Source organism: Lynx rufus, unplaced genomic scaffold, assembly GCF_022079265.1.
Source record: "Lynx rufus isolate CCGP_SWC_20201006 ecotype Redwood Valley unplaced genomic scaffold, mLynRuf1.p SCAF_14, whole genome shotgun sequence".
NCBI lineage: Eukaryota > Metazoa > Chordata > Mammalia > Carnivora > Felidae > Lynx > Lynx rufus.
The window spans coordinates 58,423,202-58,444,246 of NW_025814828.1; positions in this window are offsets into that span (position 1 = coordinate 58,423,202).

Genomic DNA, 21,045 nt, shown 5'->3' on the forward strand with positions numbered 1-21,045 from the left:
AGACCAAAAAAAACACAAAATGAGCAATCAAACAAAAAACACTATGGAAATAAAACCTATACTCACAGTGTACATGAATATGTAATATAAGTGTACATGAGTACATGTATATGTATGGCCCAGAGCATATGAATATGTAATATAGATGTTTCTATGACTCAGGAAAACAACTGGAAAGAAGTTTACATTAAATAATTTATGAATAAATAATCAAGCATTCTTTAGAGGTCTTCAATTAACATTATATGCACAGACTTCTCTATAGTGTATAGTTGATTTTGATATTTATTCATATATATATATACATATTTTTTTCACAAAAATAATATCTAAATTCTTCATTTGTGTTATTCATATGCACAGTTACCTTTATGACTTTTACAAGTTTGTGTATAAGAAGAAATATATATATTCTATTAATTTATTCCAAACCTGCTCCACCAAATGACTATTAAAAAAAATGAATTGCTAAGTATAGTTTTTTCCCTTTATCAAAATAGTCACAAAAATAAATTAATAATTAAATGTTGCAAAAAATCAAAATAAGCTACAATCTTTTGAATTTTAGTTCAACTCAAGTGGTGCAGAAGATAGTAGCGTAGGAGGATGCTGGGCTCACCACGTCCTGCTGATCACTTAGATTCCACCCACATCTGTCTAAATAACCCAGAAAACCACCAGAAGACTAACAGAACAGATTCTCAAGAGCCAAGTGTAGACAAGAGGCCCACGGGGGAGGGTAGGAAGGGTGGAGAGGCAGTGTGAGCTACAGACTGGCAAGAGGGAGCCGGGGCGGTGGAGGGGCAGCCTGCCCAGCAAGGCAGAGCCCCTGAGTCTGGCTTGCAAAGGTGGAGGGCCCAGACTGCTTGAGTTTTGACAGCCATCAGGACTTAACATCTGGAATATTATAAGTCAACAGCTCTGCTCAGAGAGTGGGATGGCAAGAGAACACTGGGAGGGAGAGGTGTTGAGCCCTGAAAGACAGAGTTCAGCTTGGTGGTGGGGAACAAAGGCACTGGGAAGTGCCATCTCCCTCACCCATCCCCCAGCCAAAATCCCAAAGGGAAGCAGAGTCACCAAACTTGCTTGCACCCCACAAACACCCAATGCTGTGCTTCTGTGGATCTGTCCCTTCAACGGACATGCCTCCCTCCCGGTGCTGCAGGCCATCCTCCTCAGGGGACCACCCATGGCAAAACTAGCTAAGCCTGTCCCTCCCACCCCTGTGCACCTTGCAGATCCACCCTGGCTAATACACCAGATCCTATCTAAGCAGCACCACAAGCCTGGAAGTGTGCAAGTAGCTCAGACAGAGGCCACACCACTCCACAATGAGCCCTGCCCCTGGGAGAGGGGAAGATAAGGTATAAACCAGTCTGACTATGGCTCCAGTGGTGGGCTGGGGACAGACATCGGGTCTGACTGTGGCCCCGCTGACCAACACAAGCTACTCCAGACTGCACAGGGGAAGAGCCCCACAGTTCTGCACCACTCCAGGGACTATCCAAAATGAGGAAATGGAAGAATTCTCCTCAAAAGTAACTCCAGGAATAGCGACAGCTAACGAACAGATCAAAAACGATTTAAGCAATATAATGGACCATGAGTTTAGAATAACAGTCATAAGATTAATCGCTGGGCTTGAAAAAAGGATAGAGGACAGCAGAGAATCTATTACAACAGAGATCAAGGGACTAAGAAACAGGAGAAGCTAAAAAATGCTATAATTGAGCTGCAAAATAAAACGGAGGAGACCACAGCTAGGATTGAAGAGGCAGAGGACAGAATAGGTAAATTAGAAGATAAAATTAAGGAAAAAGAGGAAGCTGAGAAAAAGAGAGATAAAAAAATCCAGGAGTATGAGGGCAGTATTAGAGAACTAAGTGATGCAATCAAGCACAACAATATCCGTATGATAGGAATTCCCGAAGAGGAAGAGAGAGTGAAAGGGGCTGAATGTGTACTTAAAATAATAATAGCAAAAAAAAAAAAAAAAAAAAAAGAAATAATAGCTGAGAACTTCCCTGATCTGGGGAAGGAAAAAGGCATTGAAATCCAAGAGGCACAGAGAACTCCCTTCAGACATAACTTGAATCGATCTTCTGCATGACATATCATAGTGGAACTGGCAAAATACAAGGATAAAGAGAAGCTTCTGAAAGCAGCTAAGGATAAACATGCTCTAACATATAAAGGGAGACCAATAAGACTAGTGACAGATCTATCTACTGAAACTTGGCAGGCCAGAAAGGAAGGGCAGAAATCTTCAATGTGATGAACAGAAAAAATATGCAGCCAAGAATTCTTTATCCAGCAAGTCTGTCATTCAGAATAGAAGGAGAGATAAAGGTCTTCCCAAACAAACAAAAACTGAAGGAATTCATCACCACTAAACCAGCCCTACAAGAGATCCTAAGGGGGATTCTGTGAGGGAAATGTTGCAAGGACCACAATGTACCAGAGATATCACTACAAGCATGAAACCTACAGACAACACAATGACTTCTAAACCCATATCTTTCAATAATAACACTGAATGTAAATGCACTAAATGCTCCAACCAAAAGACATAGGGTATCAGAATGCATAAAAAAACAAGACCCATCTATTTTCTGTCTGCAAGAGACTCATTTCAGACCTGAGAACACCATCATATTGAAAGTGAGGGGATGGAGAACTATTTATCATGCTACTGGAAGTCAAAAGAGAGCTGGAGTAGCGATACTTATATCAGACAAACTGGACATTAAAGGCTGTAACAAGAGATGAAGTAGGGCATTATATAATAGTTACAGGTTTTATCCATCAGGAAGAGCTAACAATTATAAATGTCTATGCACTGAATATGGGAGCCCCCAAATATATATAAAAAAATTAAACACAAACATAAGCAACCTCATTGATAAGAATGTGGTAATTGCAGGGGACTTTAATACTCCCATTTACAACAATGGATAGATCATCTAGACACACGGTCAATAAAGAAACAAGGGCCCTGAATGATACATTGGACCAGATGGACTTGACAGATCTATTTAGAGCTCTGCATCCCAAAGCAACAGAATACACTTTCTTCTCAAGTGCACATGGAACATTCTCCAAGATAGATCACATACTGGGTCAAAAAACAGCCCTTCACAAGTATGAAAGAATTGAGATCATACCATGCTTATTTTCAGACCACAATGCTATGAAGCTTGATATCACCCACAGGAAACAGTCTGGAAAACCTCCAAAAGCATGGAGGTTAAAGAACATCCTACTGAAGAATTAATGGGTCAACCAAGCAAGTATAGAAGAAATTTAAAAATACATGGAAACAAATGAAAATGAAAATACAACAATTGAAATGCTTTGGGATGCAGTGAAGGCAATCCTGAGAGGAAAATACATTGCCATCCAGGCCTATCTTAGAAAACAAGAAAAATCCCAAATACAAAATCTAACAGCACACCTAAAGGAAATAGAAGCAAACAACCAAAACACCCCAAACCCAGAAGAAGAAGAGAAATAATAAAGATCAGAGCAGAAATAAACAATATAGATTCTAAAAAAGAAAAGAAAAAACTGGTAGAGCAGATCAATGAATCCAAGAGTTGGTTTTTGGAAAAAATAAACAAAATTGGTAAACCTCTAGCCAGGCTTCTCAAAAAGGAAAGGGAGATGATCCAAATAGATAAAATCATGAATGAAAATGGAATTATTACAACCAATCCCTCAGAAATACAAGCCATTATCAGGGAATACTATCAAAAAGTATATGCCAACAAACTGAACAACCTGGAAGAAATGGACATTCCTAAGCCCCCACACACTTCCAAAACTCAAAGAGGAAGAAATAGAAAAGTTGAACAGACCAATAACCAAGAAGAAATTCAATCAGTTATCAAAAATCTCCCAACAAATAAGAATCCAGGACCAGATGGCTTCCCAGGGGAATTCTACCAGACATTTAAAGCAGAAATAATACCTATCTTTCTCAAGCTACTCCAAAAAATAGAAAGGGAAGGAAAACTTCCAGACTCATTCTATAAAGTCAGCATTACTTTGATTCCTAAATCAGACAGAGACCCAGTAAAAAAAGAGAATTACAGAGCAATATCCCTGATGAATATGGATGCAAAAATTCTCAATAAGATACTAGCAAATGAATTCAACAGCATATAAAAAAAATTATACACCATGATCAAGTGGGATTCCTTCCTGAGCTGCATGGCTGGGTCAACATTTGCATATCAATCAATCTGATACATCACATTAATAAAAGAAAGGATAAGAACCATATTATCCTGTCATTTGATGCAGATACAGCATTTGACAAAATTTAACATTCATTCCTAATAAAATCCTCAAGAAAGTTGGGATAGAAGGAACATACTTGAACATTATAAGCCTTTTATGCAAAGCCCACAGCTAATATCATCCTCAAGGGGGGAAAACTAAGATTTCACCCTGAGACAGGAACACGACAGGGATGTCCACTGTCACCACTGTTGTTTAATATAGCATTGCAAGTGCTAGCATCAGCAATCAGACAACAAAAGGAAATCAAAGGCATCAAAATTATCAATAATAATGTCAAGCTTTTCCTGTTTGCAGATGACATATTATACATGGAAAACCTGATAAACTCCACCAAAAGTCTGCTACAACTGATACATGAATTCATCAAAGTCACAGGATACAAAATCAATGTACAGAAATCAGTTGCATTCTTATACACTAATAATGAAGCAACAGAAAGACAAAGAAAGAAACTGATCCCATTCACAATTGCACCAAGAATCATAAAACATCTAGGTATCAACCTAACCAAAGATGTAAAAGATCTGTATGCTGAAAAGTATAGAAAGCTTATGAAGGAAATTGAAAAAGATATAAAGAAATGGAAAAACATTCCGTGCTCATGGATTGGAAGAATAAATATTGTTAAATTGTCAATACTACCCAAAGCTATCTTCACATTCAATGCAATCCCAATCAAAATTGCACCAGCATTCTCCTCGAAGCTAGAACAGGCAACCCTAAAATTTGTATGGAACCACAAAGGACCCCGAATAGCCAAAGTAATATTGACGGAGAAGACCAAAGCAGGAGGCATCCCAAACCCAGACTTTAGCCTCTACTGCAAAGCTGTAATCATCAAGACAGCATAGTAATGGCCCAAAAACAGACACGTACACCAATGGAATAGAATAGAAACCCCAGAACTAGACCCACAGAACTATGGTCAACTAATCTTTGACAAAGCAGGAAAGAATATCCAATGGAAAAAAGACAGTCTCTTTAACAAATGGCACTGGGAGAACTGGACAGCAACATGCAGAAGGATGAAACTAGAACACTTTCTTACACCATTCACCAAAATAAACTCAAAATGGATAAAGGACCTGAATGTGAGACAGGAAAGCATCCAAACCCTAGAGGAGAAAGCAGGAAAAAAAAATTCTCTGACCTCAGCTGCAGCTATTTCTTACTTAACACATCCCCAAAGGCAAGGGAATTAAAAGCAAAAATGACCTATTGGGACCTCATGAAGATTAAAAGCTTCTGCACTGCAAAGGAAACAATCAACAAAACTAAAAGGCAACTGACGGAATGGGAAAAGATATTTGCAAATGATATAGGGCTAGTATCCAAAATCTATAAAGAGCTCACCAAACTCCACACCCAAAAACAAAATCCAGGGAAGAAATGGGCAGAAAACATGAATAGACAATTCTCTAAAGAAGACATCCAGATGGCCAACAGACATATGAAAAGATGTTCGTCGCTCCTCATCAGGGGAATACAAATCAAAACCACACTCAGATATCACCTCACACCAGTCAGAGTGGCCAAAATGAACAAATCAGAAGACTACAGATGCTGCCGAGGATGTGGAGAAATGGGAACCCTCTTGCACTGTTGGTGGGAATGAAAACTGGTGCACCCGCTATGGAAAACAGTGTGGAGCTTCCTCAAAAAATTAAAAATAGATCTACCCTATGACCCAGCAATAGCACTGCTAGGAATTTACCCAAGTGATACAGGAGTGCTGATACATAGGGCACTTGTACCCCAATGATTACAGCAGCACTTTCAACAATAGCCAATTTATGGAAAGAGCCTAAATGCCCATCAACTGACGAATGGATAAAGAAATTGTGGTTTATATACACAATGGAATACTAAATGGCAATGAGAAAGAATGAAATATGGCCTTTTGTAGCAACATGGATGGAACTGGAGAATGATATGGTGACTGAAGTAAGTCAAACAGAGAAAGACAGATACCATGTGTTTTCACTCTATGTGGATCCTGAGAATCTTAACAGAAGACCATGGGGGAGGGGAAGAAAAAAAAAGAGGTTAGAGTGGGAGTGAGCCAAAGCATAAGAGACTCTTAAAAACTGAGAACAAACTGAGGGTTGATGGGAGGTGGGTGGAAGAGGAGGGTGGGTGATGAGTATTGAGGAGGGCTCTTATTGGAATAGGCACTGGGTGTTGTATGCAAACCAATTTGACAATAAATTTCATATTTTAAAAAATTAATAATTCAACTCATTTTGTATGGGAAATTCCAGCCTGTGTGCAAAAAAAAAAAAAGCACTAATTTTGGGATTTATGTTTTCATCTGTTAGTTTATGGGACTCCCACAATTCTTTGACATAACACTGGCTAATTAAGAGGTAAAGAAGGAAATAGGGAAATACAAGGATCCACTCCTGTTCCAATATTCTCCAGGTTATGCACAGTTGCTTGGGGAATGGATTCTCATTCTTTCTGTGATAGATCCTACACAAACTTGCAACCAGGTAGCCATTGAAGTTCACAATGAGAATCTCTTGAGGACTGGGAGATAGTTTTTCACAATAGACTTCTTTTTCCATACACTGTATATTGTTCAGTGCATGGTGGAGAAAATAAATGAATCTATCAAGTCCTCTTAAAAAATATTCAAATAAAGTCTTTCTGTAATTAGCATAACTATTTTAAGTGTTATTCTCAAGAGAAATGCATGTTGGTTTTTTAAATTTTTTTCTCATGTTTATTTATTTTTGAGAGTAAGAGTGTGGGGGAGGGGAGAGGCAGAGAAAGGGGGAGACACAATCTGAAGCAGGCTCCAGGCTCTGAGCTGTCAGCACAGAGCCTAGTGTGGGACTGAAAACCATGAACCATGAGATCATGACCTGAGCCAATGTCAGATGTTTAACTGACTGAGTCACCCAAGTACCCCAGAAATGGATGTTTTAATACTACACTTGTCTTGTCAAGCAATAATTGAAACTGCCAAGGTTATGTTGTCTTCCTATAAGCAGGCACATTTGCCTTCTTTGCAGAATCAAAAAGGGCTTTTTAAATGACTCTTATCTAGGCAGAAGTCCAGCAGCTGGATTCAGCTGCTAAATTTTTTGATGTCAAATTAATTTTTATTCTATGTCCAATGTACTACATTCAGCTAGATCACTATTTGGATACACTCAGAGTTAGTAGAGAATAGTACTTCCTAAATGATTACTTTTCAAACTATCTGCTATCACTCTCAACTTAATGTAAATAATGGGCACTGGAAGTTCTGTGGAAAATGAAGAGGAAAAAGAGAAAGTAAATCTCATTTTATCAAACTACCAACTATACTAAGTATGTCAAACACATTCATTTTCATTTAACTAAAGAGAACAGGTTCAACAGAGCATTAAAGAACATATTACCACAGAGACAGGTCTATGCCAGCATATCAAATCAGGATAAATCCAGGTTACCTTTCTGATTCATGGATCCCACAGCATCTTTCTGCCAAGGTTGAATCCCATGATAAAAGAGGAAAATTAATTCCAAAGGCATATGTCATCTTTCATCTTATTCTCCATTCTCCAACAAATATAAATGAGATCCCAACGTTTAAGGGATAATAAAATTAAGAGTTATAAATACTGCAGGCTAGGCCTAGATCAGAGTAAAACAAAACCAAATCAGGCAGCCATTTTCCCTAAAATACAAAAATTATGATATCCTACATGTATTACAACATTTGGACCTCTTACCCCAGAAGCAGCAAATCCTTATTTTATATCCCTAGTTTCTGTGTCATTTGTTCTTTGATTTACAGTGTTTGTTGTTATATGCATTCTACATTTGTAAAATATCTTTGGTAACTGCCTGGGTACATAACATTAATGCATTAATTTATTCATTTCTCAACAAAGGAATCTCCTGTTGCTTGTTGCTTCAATTTTATAATATATGTATTTGGACTTAATGTGTACTAAGAATCAATTACTAACAACAATTATCATTACTGTACTGCTCCATAATGAAAATTACTATTAGGAATCTGATGACAGTATTTAAATACCTAAAATATATGAAGTTGTGCAGCACCATTGCCATGGAAATATAAAGCTAAATAGCACACATTTTCATTTCTTCAGACATTACAGTGGAAAAGAGTTATTTAAATACATTTTAGACATCTAAAAATCATGGAGTGTGTGTGTGGGAAAACAGGTCCTCAATGATCATAATTATTTTCATCAGAAGACCAGAAGTAGACACAATCTTTCTTTTTTAATGTCTCTTTTTTACTGCCTCAAGAGTAATTACAGTAATAATGGGCTTTCACATACCAAAATGACACTATTGACCCAAGATCAGTAGATTAAATGTTTTGAATTGTGTATCCAGACGTGAGGATAGTCTTTTCACTGATTCATTGATATTACTATATGCCCCTTGTGACCAGGAGCATGCATTTGTAAGATTAAAGACTGGAATAATGGTTGCCACCTGTAGCCATGTAATTGAATAAAGCTAACCAGCCCACAAAAGGGTCAAAATTATGACTTCAGACATGACCTAATTAGAAAAATAGCCACAGGTAAATAGCCATCAAGGGGCCTTCCTAGTTTAGAAACACCCTGAAGGTATAATTTCCCTAAGATTTGAATCTAGTGAAATAAGGAGCTGAAGAGAGCTCTGGAGATTCTGTAGTTATCTCAGATGGTTTACGAATGAGCCAGAAATAAGAATTGAAACTTGCAGCCTCTTCCATAAAAAAAGATAGATCGGGTCTTCAAACTGTCAGATCAGCATTTAGAAATAATTTGAAAGTGGCTTATACTACCAGAGGCCAATTAGACCAAAAATTTTTGAACGTGTGGCATTTAAAACTCCATTGTTTAGTTTATTTCTACAAGCATTTAGTAAATTCCCATCTTTCATGATGTGTCAGGTATTCTATGTATTGTGCCATGTGTTGAGATGTTTAAGTATGGTACCATGTCTGTCCATGAAAAGTTCACTGATAGTCACATATACAATCACCTTTATAAAGGTGCATAACAAGGGTGTAAGAAGTTTATAGAAGTGAGGCTCTAGAGAAGGCTATACCGACTAGGCAGATAGAGTGTGAACAGGGTTGAAGAGAAAACAAAGACATTCAAGGAAGAATGTTCAAAATGAACAAAAAACAAGGGACATGGAATACACCTAAAATGTGGAAGCAAATGGGGCTTCAAATAGTTTATAATTAAGCTGTGAGCTAGGGATTTTTTTCCTAAAGATTTTAGTCTTACTTCTGTTGTGAAATAATTCATATTCCCTGTCGTTTAACTTATTTCCCCTATCTCCCTCCAAATGATGGAGTATACATGTTTGCAGAAAAAAACTAAGCAGGCTATTATTAAAAGTAGGATTCTTTAAAAATATGAGTAATTGCAGAATTTCATTAAGTGAAAATACAGACAAAGCCTGTGGGGAGGTGCTGTGGAGGAATTTAAAAACCTTTTCCCCCCAAAAGCTAATATTTGAATGAGGGAGACAAAAATAAATTACTTGATTATATTAGATAGATAATGACAAAAATGGAAGAAGCCAAATGAAACATTCAAAATTTGACCTTTGGTTTTCAGATGCAAGAAGGTGTTAAGCTAATATTAAATAGTATTCAGCTAAGAGTATAAGCTAATATTATCTCAATAGTCTGCACAATTGTAATGATTACTATCTGAACTGATTGCCAGAAATCACAAAAATGACTGCCAGATGATTCCATTGTACTTATTTTACATATGACACAGATATGAAATAGCATCAATGCTTTCAAGCTTTCAAATGTTATTGTAGAGAAATGGTTAAACAAAATGTGGTATATCCACACAATGTAGTATTATTCAGACATTAAAAAAGATGAAATACTGAAATGTGCCACAACATGTATGTTGAAAATATTAAGTAAAAAAAAGCATGGCACGTGAGGCCACAGATCGTATGATTTGGGAGGGTTGAGGGGAAAAATGTAGAGTGACTGATTAACGGGGTACAGAATTTCTTTTGGGGGGACAAACGGTTTCTAAAATTAAATTGTAGTAATAATTGCAAAACTCTGCAAACATACTAAGAATGTGAGAAGAGTGAATTATTTGGTCTGTAAATTATACCTCCACAAAGCTATTATTGTCTTTAACAAAAATGTTACTTTAGACCCCTTCAGAAAAACCTCCAAATCCATAGGCATGAAATTTCTCTTTCCCCTACTTTCTAGTCTATCTCTTTTACCTCCTTTCCCATCTGTGCCCCCCAATGTATGCCAATAGAATAGGAAAATTACCTAAAGGATGCAGTAACCAAGTGGGCATTTAGACATCCAGGTTCCATTTTGAAAGAACAAATGTGGGTAGTTAAGATGGCAGAGTAGTAGGAGGAGCTTGTTTGCCTCATCCCTTGAACACAGATAGATAATTATCAAATAATTCTGAAAACCCAGGAAATAAATTTGAAGACAGAGAGAACAAACTACACAATGAGAGAAAGAAAAGAGGCCACATGGTGGAAGTAAGAGATGCAGAGACGTGTTTGGGGGAGAAAAGACTAGCGGGTGCTGTGGAGGGAAAAGAGCTTTGATCATGAAGAGAGGAGAGAAAGAGGGAGAGAGATAAAGCTGCACACAGGCGATTGCACAAGGAAAACAATTTCCCAAAACTGTTGTCTGGGAAAACAAGAGGGGCTGATTATTGGAAGTTTTTATAAGCAGTGGAGTTGGGAATGTGAAGTTTTAGCAGTCTGTGCCATCACCAGGTCAAGCCTGGTGGGTGTAGCAATGCTCCTGTGGATAAGGAGTGCAGAGGCCCATGAATGGAGACCATGCTCTGCGGAGTGCATTTGGGGGAGGCAACACTGTTTTTTAGGGACAAAAGGACCAAGAGGCTACATTGAGCTACCCAGTTCATTAGCATATGAGCAGTTAAAACTGCTGTGGGCAGCTAACCTGGATGCCATTTTGTTTGTTTGTTTGTTTATTGCTTCACTTTACCATAAACTCCAAACCCTTGTGTGGTTGTGCAAATGCCTTTCTGGGACAAACTGGTACCAGACACAGCAGGGAGAGACCCTCCTCCAGATTAGACTGGACCAGGTCACTAAAGTGTGGGGTTTTGAAGCCCAGCCAGCATATCTGGGATAAAACACAGGAGCACTGTGCTACTGGGCAGGCAGATGGCTCTGACACAGACGGGGTGAAGGCAGGGGTCTGACGGAAGCCTGAAACACAGGAGGGCTCATTGCTTGCTCTTCTGTAAGGGTTTCCTGAACAGTGGTGGGCACAAACTCTCCTCTCCAGGGACAAGAGAGCATATAGAGTCCATTTTTACCCCCACTCATCAGCACAACCAGATTTCAGTGAGCACCACAACACCCACAGTGGAAGCTTAAGCCACTTTCACCAAGCACTGCCACCCTTCATTCTGCAGGTGGCTTTCTTTTTTTTACTAGAGCAAGTGTAATTGAAAGCCAGAGGTGCAGGAGTCTCCTCATGCATAAGACCAGCACAAAGCCTCTGCACGCACCAGGCCTTCTGATCATAGAGTGCTGTGAAGCTTCAGCTGTAATGGAAATAGGACCATGCACAGGCTTTCCTAACACACAAAAAAACAGTGTCCTAAATAAAATTCCAATATTGAGGAATTCATCCTGAAAGAAAGAACTAGGAGATGCCATGGGCAGGGACCTAATCAAAACAGATTTAATTAATATGCCTGAACCAAAATTTAAACACCATTCATAACGACACTAGCTGGGATTGAGAAAAGTGTAGAAGAAGCCAGATCCAACCTTAACACAGATTTCTATCCAACAAGAGGATCTAACAATTGTAAATATTAATTCCCACAAGTTGGAAGCATCAAAATCTATAAACCCATTAATACAAATATGAAAAAACTCACTGATAAAAATACAATAGTAGTATGGGACTTTAACACTCCACTTATAGCAATGGACAGATCATCTAAGCAGAAAAAAAGTGCAACAGAAGCAAAGAAGAGATGTTCCATTAGCCAGGGTAGGCAGCAGCTGAGAAGGAAGAGGCTTGTGTGCAAACCCAAATGATGTGTGGCAAACCAAAATGTTTGTAGGACAGTTGAAGTTGGTGGAAGCCCTTCTACTGTGCTTGTTCCCTTCCCTTCTCAGCCTGCAATGGAGGCATTGATTTTTCTGATCAAATGTATGGCAATTTCCATACTGCTCACAGTGATAAGTCAATTTTTAGTAGCTTAGTGGTGAGTATTTTCTTGGCTATAACTAAGGGACCCATGAATTTGGAACTGCATTTACATATTACAATGTATAAATATATGAGGCAGCTCCCTTTGTTAGTGGTCACCAGGGAATTTATCAGCCATTCTGTAAAGGAAGAATGAAGCCACAACCACAGAACCACTCTGTCCTTGAATGAAAAGTTGTATTACTAATAAATAACTAAATGACCATTTTGTAAGACATCATCACTATTTGTCTTTCAGCTATAGTGGCTTCTATTTTGGGTTAGTGTTTTTATTTGTTTTGGATATTTTGGTGAGGGGAGTGAGGGACTTTTTGGTCATGTATGAAATTTGAGTGTGTGTGTGTGTGCATGTGTGTGTGCATGTGCGTGTGCGAGTGTGTGTGTGTGTGCGTGTGTGTGTGTGTAGGGTGGTGTGTTTGGGTTATAACCATTATCCAGATTCAGAGAAAGAGACATTAAAATCTCCCTTTAGACTTGCTATTCAACCAGATCCTTCTTGCATTCATTCAACAAACATAAAAAATTATTCTAAGCCAGAAACTGTTCAGTGCAGGAGATTCAGAGAGAAATTAGTCACAGGCTTAAAAAAGGCAGAAGTAGACTAAGAAATACATTACAGTGTGGTAAGGCCTAGATAAAACTTTGCAAAGGATGATGTGGTATTATAGACACAGCATCTAAAACAGGTCTTGGGAGGAAGTGTTGTGAGGTGGACTGCAGTGAGTAGGCTTTTCCCAATGTGTTGTGCTAAGAAGAGAGAGCATGTCAGACATGAAAAGGTATTGAAGCAGGAGTTTAACATGAACTTTGAAAGAGAGAGGAGACTTTTTAAGGGTAGATACAAAGTAAATGTGGAATATAAGGGAAAAGAGACAGGTACGGGACTTGTGCATTTCTTTCAACAAAACATGAGTAACAAATGTGAGCCACATGTGTAATTTTAAATTTTCTAGTAACCATATTTAAACAATGAAATGAATTTTATAATAACCTGTATTTAATTTAATATCGTCAAAATGCCATTTCAACATGAAAGGAAGATAACAATTATTAATGAGACTATTTATATCATTATTTTCATATTAAGTCAGCAAAATCTAATGTGTATTTTACAGCACATCTCAGCTCAGACTGGTTAAATTTCAGGTGCTCAATACATGAGGCAGTGGCTATTATATAAGACATTACAGACCTGAATCACAAAGGGCCTAGATTACATGCTGAGGGGTTGAATTCTACCTTTAAGGCAATAGGGGAAATTAAAGTATTTAAAACAGGAAGTGAAGTGAAACAGCACACATCTAATATATGCCCAACACTGAGCTCCATGCTAGGATTCTAAAATCAATGAGACTCAATCTATGACTAAGGTAATTAGTTGTCAAGAAGGAAAGACAGACATAAAACCACGATTCTTGTGGGACTAAATTTAAAATGTGAGGGGGAAGTAAATTTTACTTAGAAAGAATAGTATGTATCTACTTTCCTTATTAGGATGCAAATATCCTAGGGCTAACAACATATCATTTTTTTTTTACTTTTCCTTAGCATGTAGCAAAGGTTCCTGCACCTGGTAGGAATTTAAAAACAAGTATTGAATGATTACAGAGGAACAAAACTGAGAAGTATATATACCATTATGAACAACAAAAGAAAATAAAAGACAATATAAAGAACACATGAGACAATACTTTCCATTTTTAGTAGGAAATGCCTGTTATTTCAATATCTGAGTAAGTTATAGTGCTTTGATGGTGGGGAGTTGTAAAAATATAATAAGTAAATACACTTTTTAAGAATATGGAGATTATCTTCATAAGGTCCCAATAGTTCAGTTTTGCTTTTGTTTTCCTTGCCTCCAGAGACATGTCAAGTAATAGTTGCTGTGGCCTGGGTCAAGAAGGTTATTGACTGTTTTCTCCTGTAGGATTTTGATGGTTTCCTGTCTCATATTTAGGTCTTTCATCCATTTTGAATTTATTTTTGTATATGGTGTAAGAAAGTGGTCCAGTTTCATTCTTTTCCATGTCACTGTCCAGTTCTCCCATTTGCTGAAGAGACTGTATTTTTTCCATTGGATACCTTTCTTGTTTTGTTGAAGATTAGTTGGCCATATACTTGTGGGTCCATTTCTGGGTTCTGTATTCAGTTCCATTGATCTATATGTCTGTTTTTGTGCCAGTACCACATTGTCTTGATAAATACAGCTTTGTAATACAGCTTGAAGTCCAGAATTGTGATGCCTCCAGCTTTAGCTTTCTTTTTCAAAATTACTTTGGCTATTCAGGGTCTTTTGTTTTTCCATACAAATTTTAAGATTGTTTGTTCTATCTCTGTGAAGAATGCTGGTGTTATTTTGATAGGGATTGAATTGAATGTGTAGACTGCTTTGGGTAATATCGACATTTCAACAATATTTGTTCTTCCAATCCATGAGCATGGAATGTTTTTTCCATTTCTTTGTGTTTTCTTCAATTTCTTTCATAAGTTTTCTGTAGTTTTCAGCATACAGATCTTTTACCTCTTTGGTTAGGTTTATTGTTAGGTATTTTATTGTTCTTGGTACGATTGTTAATGGAATCAATTCCTTGATATCTCTTTATATTGTTTCATTATTAGTGTATAGAAATGCAATCTATTTCTGTACATTGATTTTATATCCTGCTACTTTGCTGAATTCATGTATGAGCTTAGTTAAACTTTTTTGTGGAGTCTCTTAGGTTTTCCATGTAAAGCATCATGTCATCTGCAAAGAGTAAAAGTTTGACTTCTTCTTTGCCAATTTGGATGCCTTTTATTTCATTTTGTTTTTGCTGAGGCTAGGACTTCCAACACTATGCTGAACAACAGACTTGAGAGTAGACATCGCTTTCATGTTCCTGATATGAGGGGGAAAGCACATTTTTTCCATTGAGGATGATATTAGATATGGGCCTTTCATATATGGCTTTTATGATATTAAGTTATGTTCCTTCTGTCCCAACATTCTTGAGGGTTTTTGTTTAGAAAGTATGCTGTGTTGTATCAAAATTATATTTATTGATAGGCTCATATGTTTCTTATCTTCTATTAATGTGGTATATAACGTTGATTGATTTGTGAATATTGAACCATCCCTATAGCCCAAGAATGTAACCCACTTGATCATGGTGAATACTTCTTTTAATGTACTGTTGAATTTGATTTGCTAGTATCTTATTGAGAATTGTTGCATCCAAGTTTATCAGGAATATTGGCCTGTAATTCTCCTTTTTAGTGGAGTCTTTATCTTGTTTTGGAATCAAGGAAAGGAAACAATCAAAAACTTTGCCAGCAACTGAAAAAATGGGAGAAGATATTTGCAAATGAGATATTGGATAAAGGGTTGGTATTCAAAATCTATTTAAAAAATTCATCAAACACAATGCACAAAAAATAAAAACAAATAATCCATTGAAGAAATGGGCAGAAGACATCAGTAGATATTTTTCCAAAGAAGACATCCATACTGCAAACAGAAATATGAAAGATGCTGAATATCACTCATCATCAGGGAAATATAAATCAAAACCATAATGAAATACCACCACACACCAGTCAAAATGGCTAAAAGTAATAACTCAGGAAACAGTGGATTTTGGAAAAGATGTAGAGAGGGGAAAACCGTTTTGCACTGTCAGTGGGAATGCAAACTGGTGTAGCCACTGTGGAAAACAGTATAGAGGTTCTTTAAAAAAAATAAAAATAGAACTACCCTATGACCAGAAATTATACTACTTAGAAGTTATCCAAAGGATACAAAAATGCTTATTTGAAGGGGTATATGCACCCCGATGTTTATAGCAGAGCTATCAACAATAGTCAAATTATGGAAAGAGCTCAAATGTCCATCAACTGATAAATGGATAAAGAAGATGTGGTGTATATATACAAGTGAATACTACTCCACAATGAACAATAATGAAATCTTGACATTTGCGACAAAGTGGGTGGACCTGAAAGGTATCATGTTAAGTGAAATACGTCAGTAGGAGAAAGATAAAGGTTTTCATTCATATGTGGAATTTGGGAAACTTAACAGATGAGCATAGGAGAAGGAAAGGAACAATAAGATAAAAACAGAGGGAGGCAAACCATAAGAATCTCTTAAATACAGAGAAGAAACTGAGGGTTGCTTGAAGGGTGTGTGTGTTGGAGGGTGGGTTAAATGAGTGATGGGCATTAAGGAGGGCACTTTTAGGGATGAGCACTGGGTGCCATATGTAAGAGATGAATCACTGGGTTCTACTCCTAAAGCCAATGAGGAGGAAAGCTGGCAAATGCAAATAAATAGGGCCAGCCACATGTCCAAGCCTGGATACTCCCTTTGCATGCATTTGGCGTCTGCAATATTTCTTGCCTCTTGCATCAGCCAGCAGCCAGGAATCAGAAGCTTGACTATACTATTCCCACCCAACCTGGAAACACATATGTATAAAGATCAGTAAAACCTAAGCCAGATGCTCAGTCATTGGAGGTAACTCCACTGGGTTGGCACCAGTACAAAATAAACAGTCTTTTCTGATTCCCTGAGTGCTTATTGCTTGTCTCTTCCTGGGCACTGAATATTTGCTGTAACATTTTGGTGCATTGACAGGAACCTGACAGCTGCACTGGTCCTTAAGCCACCTTTGTTGGAAGCCAACAGAGAAGCCACATATCACACGGGGCCCTGTGAAAGAAAGGAAGGCACACTGCTAGTGATTTCACTGGACCCCAACCCTTACCAAGCCCAACAATAGTTGTCCACCACTATGCTTGAACGGACTACAAGAGAAATCAGAAAAATCTGCCCTGATGGAACATCAGATCAAGTAAGTGTCCCCGGGGACTCAGGACCAAATTCAGTCCCACCTTAGAGGAGGAAAGGGAGCTTGATCACCTCCTGGGCAACATAATCTCCACATAGGACAGAGAGGTCCTGGGTGGAAGTCTGCAATCTCTCTGAATGTGTGTGTGAGTGCCTGTGCTTCACAGTTTCAGCTATGGAGCCTGTGTGGGTCCTATACTGCAATTCTGTGATGACCTCAGACAACATGAGGCAGAATCAGGTCCACAGAGAATTAATTCAAATAATGGGTTTATACTGATCTGCCAATACTAAGAGGTGACTAAAGTCCCACAAGGGGAGCAGCCAGCCAGACAAAATGACTTTTTCACAAGTATTTGTCTTGTGACACCATACATTGGGAAGGACCATCTAGGATACCAGGATGGGGGAAATTGCTCAAAACCAAGTGTTAGAGCCAACTGTCTCTAGTCAGTCTACCCCAAAACGGGGACTTTAAGGATTATTTCCAAGAAGCTGCAAAAACCCCTTTGTTTTGGGGAAATTCCCTGTCTTCTCTGGCCTAACATGGACTGCATATTTCCACTTGTTGGTGGAAGGGAAAAAAAAAAACATGCCGTCTGCTCCTCTGTCCAAGCTGACAAGATTTAAAACTGGGAACCCTCTTTCTCTATGTCTTGGTGGCATCTTGCCTCTTCTGCCTCTACTTCACTCCCCACTCTTGTTTCTGGGTGGCTCAGTCAGTTGAGTGTTCAACTTCAGCTCACATCGTAATCTCACGGTTTGTGGGTTTGAGCCCCACATCCTGCTCTGCAGTGACAGCTCAGAGCCTGAAGCCTGCTTCATATTCTGTGTCTCCCTCTCTCTCATCCCCTCCCCTGTTCATGCTCTGTCTCTGGGGTGTGGCCTGCAAAACTGGCCTCAATGCCTCAGGTACCATTAGCTTATCCTACCACCTGACATGTTGAGGAGCAAAGACCACCCACTTCAGATTTCCTGAATGGTGCCATGGGTAAAAATAGACAATGGGGAACAATTGATTTTTAAATGGACAAATATGGAAAATATTTAAATAGATTTAAGGTTTTTTTTGGTTTAAGATAAACATGTCTTTAGAGTTATCAGCATTAAATATATAAAACTTTTTTCTACTAAGGTTTTCTGAAGGTCAAACAAGCTCCTGCTATACCTGTTGCAATTTGTCAGCAAAAAAGTGACTGAAAACGATGGTTAGTTTTGTCTGCCTCATAGTTTTCATGGGTTATTGTTAAGATAGCTTTCAAAGTCTTTGGTAACCTAAAATGTTAAAGTTATACTTGCATGACAAATTGAGATTGGATTCATTGAATCTATTTTTTTTTAATTTTTTAATGTTTATTTTTGAGAAATAGAGAGACAGAGCATGAACAGGGGAGGGGATAAGAGAGAGGGAGACACAGAATATGAATCAGGTTCCAGGCTCTGAGCTGTCAGTGCAGAGCAGCATGTGGGGCTCAAACCCACAAACCGTGAGATTATGATGTGTGCTGAAGTTGAACACTCAACTGACTGAGCCACCCAGGAATCCCAAATTCATTGGATATCTAATGAGATAAGAGGCTAAAGCCATAATTACTAGATGTACATTTGTGCTTCTGACTTGTTGCAGAGAAACTAAGGATATTTGGATCTGTGGGAAAATATACTTTATGATTAATGGATTCATAAGTTTGCCATCTAAAAACATTCTGATGTGACATAGAGTTCACAATTGGTAACTACTTAGTTTCCACTGGAGACTAAGGTTTCTAAGACTAAAAATTCTGCTAAATGTAATTAAGCTTGATGGAAATAAGGAAACAACTCTGTATATTAAAAAAATAGATATGTAAGAAAGATATAAGAAATAGAAATACATTTTTGTTAAAGGTAAAAGAAAGTAATTTTGTCTTAAATGAGACTGGTTATTTGGAGACAAATGGCTTGGGACAAAATCTGAATGCAAAGGAAAGTTGTAGAAGGTTTGTGGAAGGAAATCTTTAAAAAGAAATTTTATATATAGTCAGGATGGACTTATGTTAAAATGAATGGATTTTAAAAGTACACTGGTTTAAGATTAAAATTGCTCCCTCCTTTGATTCAAAGGCTGGGTTAATGATGGCAATACCCTTAGTGCCACCCTCCAAATCCTCCATATTTATGTTGTTCCTGTTTAGCAGAAGAATGGATGCCTATGCCATATGAGGGATGGATGATATATGAAGGGCTTTTACTGAGATACATGGCAGCCATTTTACTAAACTTAACCCATTGTATGCCGAAAATTGATATCCACGTGGCTGGAACATATTTTTGTGGGCATTGTTGAAAAAGGCAGGGGAATAGATCTTGACTTTGGCCCTTTAACACCCTCCCACCCAATGGCTGATGATCAATATGTAAATTACTGTTGGGCCAAAATAAAATTAATGAATCCCACCACAACCAGGGAAGTCTTGTTTGGTCACAGTCCATACTTCAAGGTCCTACAGGTGGGAAAGAGGGATAGGAGAAATCGGGGAAGACCAGGTCAGCTCTCAGAGGTAGGGTCAAACCTGGGTAAGAGCAACTCCCAGCACCTCGCATGACTGACAGGGCTTTTGGCTGCCAATCACATAGTCAGCCAAAACATGAGGCCAGGAGATGAGGTTTCTCTTGTCCAGCTGTAGGAAATTGAGAAAAGGGACGCCTTTCTTCCTTTTTCCTATAGATGGGTAATTCCTCAACTAAGGCCATTACTCCTTTGGAATGCATTATGACTCATTTTCTTTTGCACACATGCTTGGCCCCAATACAAATTGAAGGAAAAAACCTGGCCACCAGAGGGAAATATCATTCATAATACACTCCCCCAGAATTGGACTTGTCTGGGGAGAAGTCCCCTATGTTCTTTGTTTTGGGGCCTTAAAAAAATCACGATATATGTAAGCAATGTAAGGTGGATCCTGATTTAATGGCAACTCTTTCTGAAGTCTACCAATCAGAAGGGCCCTTTACCCCTCTCCAAAGCAGACCTATAGAAGGAGGAAGGAAAGTCTCCCACCTCAATCTCCTCCTCTTTGGGTCTTCAATCTATATAAAAAATGCAATTCTGCTCCCTGCTGCCCACATTATCTATGTCCTCACCATAATGTAAGAGGCGTGTTTCCCTTAGGAGAAGCTAGAATGCCAGAAGGAGAAACCTTTTACATTACAAGGTTTAAGACAGATAAAAGGAGATCTAAGCAAGTTTTCTGATCCAATAAGTATATAGAGGCTTTTCAGAATATATGTATGTTTTTGAGTTGACCTAGAAAGATATAATTCTTTTGTTAAATCAGACTCTTAATGAGACAGAAAATTGTGGGGTTCAGGCAGCAGCTAGGAGATGTGGGGATGAGAAACTCATTAAATACCAAGGGACTGGAGGTAATATAAGGGAACTTCCAGCCCCTTACTGGAGCTCAGGCACTTCTACCCCAGGATCCTAACTGGGACTATAACCATCCCATTGGGGGAATTGTATTGCTGCCACCTCCAAGCTTTTGTTTTGGAAGAATTAAGGAAATCTAAGATTAAGCCCTTAAATTATGCTAAACTAGCCACTATTTTACAAACACAAAATGAGAGCCAAATGGCCTTCCTGGAGAGGGTGAGAGAGGGTCTTATTAAATATATGGTTTTCTCCCCTGACACCCCT